We start from the raw sequence: 12,686 nt of genomic DNA on the forward strand, positions 1-12,686 counted from the left end.
TGTTCAACAGTCAATTCCTATTCATTTGGATGTGGAATAAGCAAATTTGATGTTGGAAACGCTTAGTTAGCTCTCATTCTTTGAAAAACAGGAATTTGATGTTAGAGGAATTGTCAACTTTTGGTAAATAACATTTGCCACAAATATAGGTTAACATGTGAGTAAACGTTATTTTATTCCTAGAGAAGTCATTTTCATTCCAAAAACGACATAAAATGAAGTGGCGAATGGCTTTCTGTGCAGGGAGTGTCCGAGGACATTTTCGGCTCGCCAGGTGCAGGTCTTTCGATTGGACGCCGTAGGCGACCTGCGCGTCGTGAGAGGATGAAATGATAATGAAGACGACACATACAACCAGCCCCGTGCCAGTGAAATTTAACAATGATGGTTAAATTTCCCTACCCTGCCGGGAATTGAACCCCGGTCCCCTGTGACAAAATGCCAGCACACTAATCATGTAACCATGGAGCCGGCCACAAATGCCATGCTGTCGTTGAAGAAACCAAACCACGTATATCACAATGCTTTTTGTATCCATTATGTTGCTTAAGACTGGTCACGCCTCCCAGCCACGTTTAGATATGCAGTCCATCAGAACAATTTTCGATGTGTTCATTTTCCTCAGTTTGCAGGGACAAATAATTCTTAAAACCTAGCATAAACCTTGATTTATTTTCAAGGGTGCATAAGACATACTCGTAATCTAAAACATCATCTTAAGCTAATTTGTAATTAGGCTAGGTATCGTCGCCATAAGACCTATCTGTGTCGGTGCGACGTAAAGCAAATAGCAGAGAATTTGGCATCAATCCAGATTTTTTGGACTTGAATTTGCCGCATAAATTTGTAAATAGTGTGGATGACATGTACGCGGTGCAGTGACTTTTCCATCTTAGCAACATGAATCGACTCTGTTAATAAAGATAGCATAATATTAACATTTGTTATACTGTAAAATACGTACGGATAGGCATAAACCCTGGGTACCAAACATTGTTGCCCAGGGGCTCTGAACTTTGGAGCGTGGGTTGGCAACTAAGGGACCATTAGCTGAGTCCTGGCATTGCTTCCACTTGCTTGTGCCAGGCTTCTCACTTTCATCTATCCAATCCCACCTTCCTTGGTCAACTCCTGTTCTTTTCCGGCCCCGAAGCTACTAGGTTTCCGAGGGATGGAAAGTCTTTAATTTTCACGCCCTCCTTGGCTCATGTTCTTCTTTGGCCGATACCTTCATTTTTCGAAGTGTCGGATCCCTTCCAGTTTCTCCCTGTTGTTAGTCTTGTATAGAGGATAGTTGCCTAGTTGTACTTCCTCTTAAAACAGTAATCACCACCACCACCCATTGTTGTAATTTATGTGCAGTAAATCTCCGTGATTGGTTGAGGACATCCGAAGAGTTAGGTAGTATTATCAGAGACCTCGCTGCTTGGAGCGCTGTAGTCGCCTCGGTTGAAAAATATCATGAGCTTCGCGACTGTATATATTAGACTGTGGTAATATGTCATTGAAGATCATCTTTCTTCACCCATATCTTGACTTCTATCCAAGCAACTGTGGTTCTTCGAGCGACGAGCATGAAGAACATTTCCAACAATGCTTGCAGACTAGTGGGAATGTGATGAGAGACGAAAATCAAAGAAACAGAAACGCTCCAATGAATAAGTAAACGAATAAGTGCGTGAAAATAAGTTCAAAACATACGAATATCTTGAGACTAATAGCTAATAAAAGTTTTTGATATCATATTCATGTTCCCTGACGCATGATTATTTTGATTGGTAATTTTTGTTAAGGAAACGGACAACTTTTATTACTTAGTTGTCCAGTGTATTAATTACAGCTTGAATTCGCTGGCTGTTGCAGCGGAGATAAGTCTCAGAGGCGAGGCCAACGAAAGAGGCAGGCCGCGGCCCGCTAAAGTCACGTGACAAGACCAGTCCCAGGAATGGCAGAGCGAAGCCGGTTATTACATGTGTTCTTGCGGTGTTATTGCTTGTTTGTTGTGGATTATGGAAGGAAATAACGGAGATTTTGTGTTTATTTGAATATGTTGGTGTTGTGCAACAGTTCCTGACATTCATAGTGTTGTGTGCGGAAGTGTAAGTATTCATTTACAAAAATGTGTATATAACCTCAACGTTCTTCACTTCATTCAGCAATGTTGGGCTGCAATACACAAGTTGGATAAGTTACAACTCCAGTGCTGAGGATTTAGAGGTAATACATTTATTTCCTATTTAATTACAGATATATGAAAATGCCTCGTCGCTGTAGTGTCTTCGGCTGTCGGTCTAATTATGACACTGAAATTGAAAAAACATCGACTTTTTCCTTACCGACGGATGAAAGTCGCCGTAAGCTATGGCTTCGTTACATTCCGACAGATTTTTCTAAACTGAAAAACCCAATAGTATGCATAAAACATTTTGATGAGTCGTGCATAATTCGAGTGGACAGGGTTACAGTTAAGGGAGAGCTAAGAGAGTTTCCAAGAATAATTCCAAAACTGACGGAAAATGCTGTGCCAACTATTTTTCCAAATACACCTTCATATTGTTCGAAGTCCACTCCCAAAGTAAGACGTCTTGCTGATGTGGAAGAGGATAATCTTCGAACAGCTATTCCGGATAATATCGAATCCAATAAAATTTACCTGGCAGAGGACTCATTGAAGTGTCTGAACGATATTAGTTTATTTCTAGAAACCAAGCAAGTTTATTCCAATAAGTGGACTGTAATTAAACATGAGGGGAAATTATGTATTTGTCTCCTGGGAGTTGATAGGGGAATGCCATGTGTTACTTCCTTTATCACTATACTGGAAGATTTTACATTCAGTGTAAATATAAAAACCGGTAATGAATTCAGTGTAAATACTTCCTTCAAAAACATTAAGATATTGAACTCTATTAACGCTCTAGAAAATATTATGTCAGAGGTGGAAAAGGGAGAAGTAGTGCCTAATATTAGGGATAAGGTTGACTGCGCTATTAAACGTTTGCAAACTATTCCCAATTATGATGAAAACGAACAGTTAAAATTTATAGTAGAACAACTTAATGTGTCGCAGACCTCAAAAAACAACAGACAATATGGTAACAGAACTATGATAGTAGCATCTTGTTTATATATTTACTCAGTCTCCGCATACAATGCTCTTCGAAAATGTGATTTAATGTTTTTACCACATCCTCGTACCTTACAGAAACTTATTTGTAATTATCAGCTAGTGAACTCTTTACTACAAAGCAGTTCCTACTTGGAAAACAGGGTTAAGCATTTAAAAGAACATGAGCTCTTAGTTTCTCTGTTGATGGACGAGATATATATACAGCCACAGTTGTCATTTAAGGGTGGTGAGATATATGGAAGTAGCAATTTTGATGCACAAGCATGTGCAAAAACTGCTCAAGTGTTCATGGTATCATCTCTTTTGTCTATGTATGTTGATGTGGTGGCTATAATTCCAGTTGCAAATATGACAAGTGAACAGCTGAAATCATTAACTTCTAATGTTTTGTGCATGGTGGAGAGAGTTGGTTTCAAAGTTGTTAGTCTCATAGCAGACAACAAGAGTGTGAATAGGAAATCATTTGAACTTTTCACTCCTAACAAAATTCTTCAACCCTGTATTGAGCATCCCTTGGATTCCTCCAGGAAACTGTTTTTTATGTTTGACACCGTGCACATTTTGAAATGTATTAGGAACAACTGGGAAACAAAGCGTAATGTCAACAAGACTATGCATTTTCCTGATGTGAATAATCATTCAGTAATATTGTCAGCACAGTACAGACATTTGGAACTGGTATTTGAGAAAGAAAAAGACTCTTTAGTTAAATATGGGCATACGCTTTCAACTAAAGTTTTGTACCCAACATCTATTCAGAAGCAAAATGTGAAATTAGCATTAAAATTTTTTAATGATAATAACATAGTAGCCTTGAAGCATGCCACGAAAGACCTACCTGGAGTTTCTGAAGAGATAAACCAAACTGTCATCTTTCTACAAATTATTGTGAACTGGTGGAAGATCGTTAATGTTAAAAGTGCATTTGAAGGGAAGAGATTCAATGATCCCTTTAGGGAAGCAATTAGAAAAGTAACAGATGAGCAGGTTCAGTTCTTAAGTGGCATGTGTCAGTGGCTGAAAATTTGGAGGGCCTCAGTTCGATCGAGTGATGCTTTAACATCACAGACCTTTCAGTCCTTGATTGTAACAACTGAATCTTTTCTTCAGATCATTCCATATTTGTTCGACAAATATAGGGTGGATTATATCTTGTTGGGTAAATTTCAAAGTGACAGCCTAGAAGGTCGTTTTGGATCCTACAGACAACTAAGTGGTGCCAATTACTACATTAGTTACATTCAGGTTCAAGAAAATGAAAGGAAACTAAGGTTCAAAAATGATGTACTGTTTGCAGCTCAGAATGGTAATATAAGCTTAAAAACCTTGATCCCTGTTAAAGAGAAGCAAGATTGTAACATTGATTTACAACTATTTTCTGAAATTCTGGATGTACCATTCGAAATGGATGTTATTCCTTGTAATACTTTGCCCATACTGACCTATATAGGAGGGTATGCAGCTATAAAGATTTTACAAAAGTCTAAATGTGATATATGTAGTGTATGGCTTCAGTTAAGTAAGGAAGTTGAGGTAGATACATCATACGATTTTGTTAAGGAGCTGGATAGGGGTAAACTCACTTTGCCATCTGAGGTAGTTGTATTTACAGTTGGATTGATGTGGCATACAGTCTCTCTACTTGTAAAAGATTTCATTCAGCATTTTATGTCATGTGGGAAACAACTCTTTGTTGCTCAAAAGATAAGTTTGTCAAAATTAGAGAAATCAGACATACATAATGCTGAATGTAAGTGTTCTCTTAACAACACACTGTTAAACAAACTTGAAAGTGTATCTCTCTGTACAAACAAAATTCTACTCAATAATTTTGAGAAAAAGTCAAGTGATAAACCATGTTGTTCCAAGGTAACTTCGAGGAAGAGGGAAAAACTTAAGAATTAAGTATGATGTTGAAACCAGATATGGAGTGAAATTTAAGACTTGTAAATACCTTACTATAGGCCTACCTCTGATCCTGCATTCAATAAGATATTCCTTACAAGAATGCTATTATAAATATAGGCCTAATTGTACATTAACCACATTCATTAGCAATATTTGATTTATATGACTGTTTATTTTTTACTGCAGTAAGATTTTTAGTTTTTGTCATCCAAGGCTAGTTAGAGACAGTATGTTTCATTTCATTTCTAATTGAATAGGGTGGTTCCAAGATAACTTTCAGGAAGTAGCAAAATTTAAATATGTTGCTGAAGCCAGGCATGGCGTGGAACAAATGTAAGACTTGTAAATAGCTTACAATAGGCCTATCTTTCACCCTGTATTCAATAAGATATTCCGTACATGAATGTTATTGTAAATATAGGCCTAATTGTACATTAACCAGTTTCATTAGCAATATTTGATTTCTATGACTGTGTATTTTTTTACTGCAGTATGATTTTTATTTTTTGTTATTCAAGGCTAGTAAGAGACACTATGTTTCATTTAACTTCTAATTGAATAGGGTGGTTCCAAGGTAATTTTCAGGAAGGGAGCATAATTTAAGTATTAAATATTATGCTGAAGCCAGGTATGGTGTGGAACAAATGTAAGACTTGTAAATAGCTTACAATAGGCCTACCTCTGATCCTCAGTTCAATAAGATATTCCCTACATTAATGTTATTGTAAATATAGGCCTAATTGTACAGTAACCAGTTTCATTAGCAATATTTGATTTCTATGAGTGTGGTTTTTTTTTTACTGCAGTATGATTTTTATTTTTTATTATCCAAGGCTAGTAAGAGACACTGTTTCATTTAATTTCTAATTGAATAGGGTGGTTCCAAGATAACTTTCAGGAATTGAGTATAATTTAAGTATTAAATATGTTGCTGAAGCCAGGCATGGCGTGGAACAAATGTAAGACTTGTAAATAGCTTACAATAGGCCTACCTCTGATTCTGCGTTCAATAAGATATTCCTTAAAAGAATGCTATTGTAAATATAGGCCTAATTGTTCATTAACCAGTTTCATTAGCAGTATTTGATTTCTATGACTGTATTTTTTTACTGCAGTATGATTTTTAGTTTTTGTCATCCAAGCCTAGTAAGAGACACTATGTTTCATTTTCTTTCTAATTGAATAGGGTGGTTCCAAGATAACTTTCAGGAATTGAGTATAATTTAAGTATTAAATATGTTGCTGAAGCCAGGCATGGCGTGGAACAAATGTAAGACTTGCAAATAGCTTACAATAAGCCTACCTTTCACCCTGGATTCAATAAGATATTCCCTACCTGAATGTTACTGTAAATGTAGGCCTAATTGTACATTAACCATTTTCATTAGCAATATTTGATTTCTATGACTGTATATTTTTTACTGCAGTAAGAATTTAAGTTTTTGTCACCCAAGCCTAGTAAGAGACACTATGTTTCATTTACTTTCTAATTGAATAGGGTGGTTCCAAGGTAATTTTCAGCAAGGGAGCATAATTTAATTATTAAATATGTTGCTGAAGTCAGGCATGGCGTGGAACAAATGTAAGACTTGTACATAGCTTACAATAGGCCTACCTTTCACCCTGGATTCAATAAAATATTCCCTAGATGAATGTTATTGTAAATATAGGCCTAATTGTACATTAACCAGTTTCATTAGCAATATTTGTTTTCTATGAGTGTGGTTTTTTTTTTACTGCAGTATGATTTTTATTTTTTATTATCCAAGGCTAGTAAGAGACACTGTTTCATTTAATTTCTAATTGAATAGGGTGGTTCCAAGATAACTTTCAGGAAGGGAACATAATTTAAGTACCGGTATTAGATATGATGAAGCGAGGTATAGAGTGGAACAAATGTAAGACTTGTAAATAGCTTACAATAGGCCCACCTTTCACTCTGGATTCAATAAGATATTCCTTACATGAATGTTATTTTTAGTTTTTGTTCCACCAGGTATAGTAAGAGACACTATGTTTCATTTGATCTGTAGTTCAATAGTGTTCTTTTAGTAGGTTAAAATGCGTTGAAATGTATTTTATTTACCGCGCTACGATAGTCTCTCGCGTGAGCTTGGGGATGCATTCTCTACAGTAAGACCGGCCGAGTCACGTGACATTCAGTGTATGACGTGCGCGCCACGGCCTCTTTTTCTCGTCGGCCTCGTCTCGGAGGAGTGTGACGTCACAAACCTTTTCCATAGCAGCGCGCTCCCTGCCGGCCTATCTGCTCACTGCTAATAAAACAGCATCTGCACGCACCTGGTGTAGGGGATAAGAATGGGGAGGGGCCAAGACTTATAAGCATGATGAACAGATTACAACATAGTAAGAGGGCATAGTTTGAAAAAAGATAAAAATTCGCCCTATCTGCCCACCCACGTAATGCAATTGGGTCACTTCTTCTTCTTCTTCTTCTCCTTAATCGATTTACCTCCAGGGTCGGTTTTTTCCTCGTACGCAGCGAGGGATCCCACCTCTACCACCTGAAGGGGAGTGTCCTGGAGCTTCAGACTTTGGGTCGGTGGATACGATTGGGGAGAATGACCAGTACCTCGCCCTGGCGGCCTCACCTGCTATGTTGAACAAGGGCCTTGTGGAGGGATGGGAAGATTGGATGGGACAGGCAAGGAAGAGGGAAGGAAGCGGCCGTGGGGTTAAGTTAGGTACCATTCCGGCATTTGCCTGGAGGAGAAGTGGGAAACCACAGAAAACCACTTTCAGGATGGCTGAGGTGGGAATCGAACCCACCTCTACTCAGTTGACCTCCCGAGGCTGAGTGGACCCCGTTCCAGCCCTCGTACCACTTTTCAAATTTCGTGGCTGAGCCCGGAATCGAACCCGGACCTCCGGGGGTGGCAGCTAATCACGCTATTACATCACAGAGGCAGATTGGGTTACTTTAGAGACGAAAAGTTCAGCGCAGAGTAAAGGTCCAATCCAGAGCTGAATTAAATAAGCCTGTTTATTGAATGATGAAAAAAATTATAATGGCAGTGCCATTTTACGTTTTAAACCCTAAAATCCATACCTGCTTTTGCCTGAGGAAAGACACGACTGAGGAAAGACACCGTCCACGAGACACCGAACATGCTTTATCGGTTGCTCCGGATATTAGGACTACATAATGTAGCAAGAGGTAGTGTAATGTACAGTGACGAACCGTGTCATTCAACAAGCTACATTACTATTTATAGACATCGAGAAATACGTCGCATGAAGGTAGTGCATCGGAATATGTTTTAGGCAAAAAAAATAATCACATGACGAAGTTAATTACATTATTAAAATAATAAATTAAATACATAAAATAAAATATGCAAGTTAAATTAAATAAACTAAATTATTAAAAACAAAGGAGCCGAAAATATTAATTCCCTGCTTTTCGGACGTGCGCTAATTCTGCAATTCACGGTAAGATGGTTGAAGCAAGAGAAATTAACATTCACATATTTGATATTTAACTGGCAGTCTGCTGAGGCTTTTGCTGGGTAAGGATTGATTTACTTTGAATCCTTTCGTTGTCACTCTTTTAAGAGCTCATATACAATCAGTTTATTTTTTAGTAGTACAATCCCTCAAGGGCGCCCATACCCGGGGGCAAGGTGGGGCCGCGGCCCCCCTCTAGCTCTCAGGGAAAGGCAAAAATCTAGTGTAGTCACGTGTTTTCCTTTCAAGAAAATGATTTAAAAGTCAGTTTTACGTAAAGGAGTTAGTACCGTCCACCATCAACAGGCAGAGGATACCGTGGGTTATTCTACCGCAGAATACAAATCGCCATTTTTCTTCCAAAATATTAAAATTACTACTTACCCCCAGGTCTGGGCCCCTCTAGAAACTGTCATATGGGCGCCCATGCAATCCTTACACGACCGAGTGCCAATAAAGCAAGATGAATGTGACTTTCTCTAGCAAGGACCGACGCGTTTTTAGCTGTTTCATCTGTAGGTGGATACTATCTACGTACAACATATGACGTTAAGATCCAAATTTTGAGGCATGAGATGTATGGCATACGTATGATTGTGGAAGACGTAAGAAAAAATTTAGCTTGTCGAAGAGTGAGAGTTTCGGGTATTTTATAATAATAAGATACTATTATTATTATTATTATTATTATTATTATTATTATTATTATTATTATTATTATTATTATTATTATTAATTACAGTCGTAGATAATCCATTACTCACGGCGAAACGTATGGTTGACATCAGAATAAATGGATAATAAAAGATTCAGAAATCTATTCGTAGCATTGTCGAGATAAGTAAAGGCCAGGAATTTATCAACAGAGAGTAGGAAATGCGTAAGGATGATGATGATGATTATGATGAGGATGATAACTGTACCGGGAGGTACACCCCAACGCCGCGCATTCAAATTCCGCTTCTAAATGAACTCCTCTATTGGTAAAACAGTAAAACTGAAACTACACCAACTTAGAACTTGGCTCAGATGATGTCACCACAGAAATGTGATGTAATTTTGTTATTGTGCAGTTGCCTAAACTGAGTGAATTTCTCCTCGTTTTATTCGCCATTCATCAAGAAGTTCGGACACTCTTCCATAGATGACACTACTAAAAACTATGATCATGCACCCTGGTGCAAGGTGTAAGAAGTTATAATTTAAAGAAGTTTGGTATTTGTAGGTTTTTTAAAATCTGAATGATGTTCATTTATTTCTGGGTTGGCAATATTTCCTTTTCCTTTCCGCCAGATTTGAATCTGGCCAATGAAAAATTTCTGTAATTAATTTTCAACCTATCACAAGCTTCTTGTTCGATTCTGAGTGTATGTTTGAAATTGACCAATTAAATTGAGAGGGTGTGGCTGGTTTAATCTTGAATGATCTCGAACCTTCCCTGAGGGTTTATAAACTGCGGCTTTTCACGTTTCTTGGCCAATTGATCGTCATCTCTCTGAGTGTGTGTTAAGCAGGAGGCGAGCGGCCTCTTTCGTCGGCAGCTGAACATCTACAAGGTAATGGACACATAACGTTATTCTTTCTTGCAACCTCCGCAGTTTAATCCGAGGGAAAGGTTCGAATCGTTAACTATGTAACCTACTTATCTAAAATGTAAACCATTTTTCGGCTAATGTGAAGATTTCATAAAATCTTTAACTGTAAATCGGGGATAGAGAGTGATGTACCCTCTCGAGCTCCCCTTCATCTTGGTTCGAGGTGACTTCGTTTTGTAACGGTTTCCTTCTGTAATGTGTTAAAATCATTTCTATACTAGTCACCTCAGTTTGGGAATAGCCCCTGTTTCAGTGGTCTAGAGCCCTTTAGGTTTTTGGGTGTTCATTATCTTGGAGCGCAGTGTGCCTCCATTCACCTTGTGTCTGGGCAAGTTATCTAACCTGTTCTGTTTTCATGAAGGCCCCGTAGGTTGGGTATTAAATACTCTTGCATGAAGTTATTTTCAAATTGTAAGTTGTGTCTTGAGAGGCCAGTGATTGTAAATTGATGTTGCCTCGAGTAGGCCTGGAAAACTGAGAGCCTGTTAGCTCTTTTTCAAAGCTTCGTAACTCTAAAGAGTGCCTCTGGAAGGCCAGATATTGTAGTTTGGGAGCAAGTGCTCTGTGAATTAGGGGATTTCTGCCCTTGAATGAGTTTGTGCTCTTTTGTAAATTTGAGCTGGGAGCTCTGGAATTTGTAAAGCGAGGGGTGTGAAGCCCAGGCTCTGTAAGGTTCACTATTCTTGAATTTTCCTGGTTGTTACTGTACCTGGCGTTTCATTGTTATGAAAAATTGTTAAGTTTGAAGTTCTAAAAGAAATATAAACTTTGTTAAAGTTTTAAATGTATTTTTGATATCGTAGTCAGACCCATTCAAGCCCGCACCTTCTTTCACCTCTGCATTCCACAGATACCCCGGAACAATAACTATTATTATTATTATTATTATTATTATTATTATTATTATTATTATTATTATTATTATTGTTACCGAATTTTTGTGGTAGTTATGCGTGAAAGAAGGTGCGGGGTGGTGAACGGGTCTCAAGCTACTAAAGTAAAATTAATTTAAAATTTAACAAGGTTATATTTTCTTTTTTAAAACAAAGAAATAACAAGCATGGCAGGTACAAAGTAGCAAGTCCAAAGGGTAGTTACAATATTTACAGGAGTTGGGCTTCGCGCCCTGACTACACAATGCTAGGGCAATCAGCCCAATTTTACCCCAAACACAAGTTTCAACAGAGGGGCAGAAAACCCCATTCATGCCTAGGAGCCCTTGCTCCAAATTACACAGCAAAGCCTCCACGAGGCGTACAACACTCAATTTTCAAAAGAGCCACTTGCTCTCAAATTTAAGCCTCTCCCAGGCCACACCAAACTCCACCTTCAAGTTGTCCTCAACGGACCTAAACACAGGGGGTAAAATACCCAATCTACTGAGGTCTATAAAATGAAAAGAAGGTTAATTAAATGACCTCTAAAATAACAAATTGAGAGGAGGCGAACTTGCACTCCTAATACACTTTGATTAAGACCTACTTGGCACTAGGCCGTTAATACAAGGGCTAATCCCATACTAAAGAGGTGACTTAAGAAGAGAACAATTTGTTTTACGTTAACGAAGAATAGGTTGAGAAAAATAAGTTCACCTCAAAACAATATGAGTGGGAGCTCGAGAGGGTTAGCACTCTCTATCCCAGTATGTAGCTTTAAAAGAGAATATATGAAAAGAGTAGTTACATTTAGGAAAAGGTTACATGGTGGAACGCTTAGAACCCGCCCCGAGAGTTAAACTGCTGAGCTAGCCAAGAAAGAAGTTATTAATTGGCCATTACCTTGTTGTTGACCGCTGCCGAGGAAAGAGGCGCTTCCCGCCTCCTGCTATGTACTTTATACACTGAAAGATGGAACAGAAGTGGCCCGGAGACCCTAAAATCAGCAGTTTAAATACTCTCGCGGAAGGTTCTAGGCGTTAGGGGAATGAAAACACCCTCCCACGAGGATTTTATTGGTTGATCAATAAACCCCCTACACAATACTAAGAAGAAACACATAATTGGTGGAAAATTAATTTAAGAAATTCGGGATAGGCTAGATTAAAAACAAGGGGAAAGAAGGGGTAAATATTGCCAACTTAACTAAAGACTGAAAGAAATTTAGCAAAGAACAAACATTTGAAATAAAAATTTCTCCAACAAAATAGTTCTTTGACTCCGCACTAGGTTGCACTATTGTTGATCTTCAGTAGTGTCCTCTAGAAGAGAAAGTTCACACTTCTTACTTCAAGCGAAACAAAACACATCAAAAATGACACAGTTCAAAAACTCAAAGTTATCCACGTGGTGACATCTTCAGAGAAAGTAGAGAATTAATAGCGTAGATAAAGTTCAGACTTCCTCCAGCAGAGGAGTTTCAACAGGCGCAAATTTTAAATTAGCGGCGTGGAGGTGTACCGCCCGGTACAGACCTCCCCCCCTAAAAGTACCTCCAGGGGTGACACATGAAATCTGTTTGAAACAAGGTCCAAGTTATGCTGTGGATATGAAGATTGATTGCAGAAGCATTTATAAGATTTTCTTAATTTGGTTTCAAAATTTTGTTGTTGCAGGTGAAGTAAAGTCTTTATATTTGTAGAAGTTGAA

The sequence above is a fragment of the Anabrus simplex genome, chromosome 1 (genome assembly GCF_040414725.1).
Source record: "Anabrus simplex isolate iqAnaSimp1 chromosome 1, ASM4041472v1, whole genome shotgun sequence".
In the NCBI taxonomy this organism is placed as follows: Eukaryota; Metazoa; Arthropoda; class Insecta; order Orthoptera; family Tettigoniidae; genus Anabrus; species Anabrus simplex.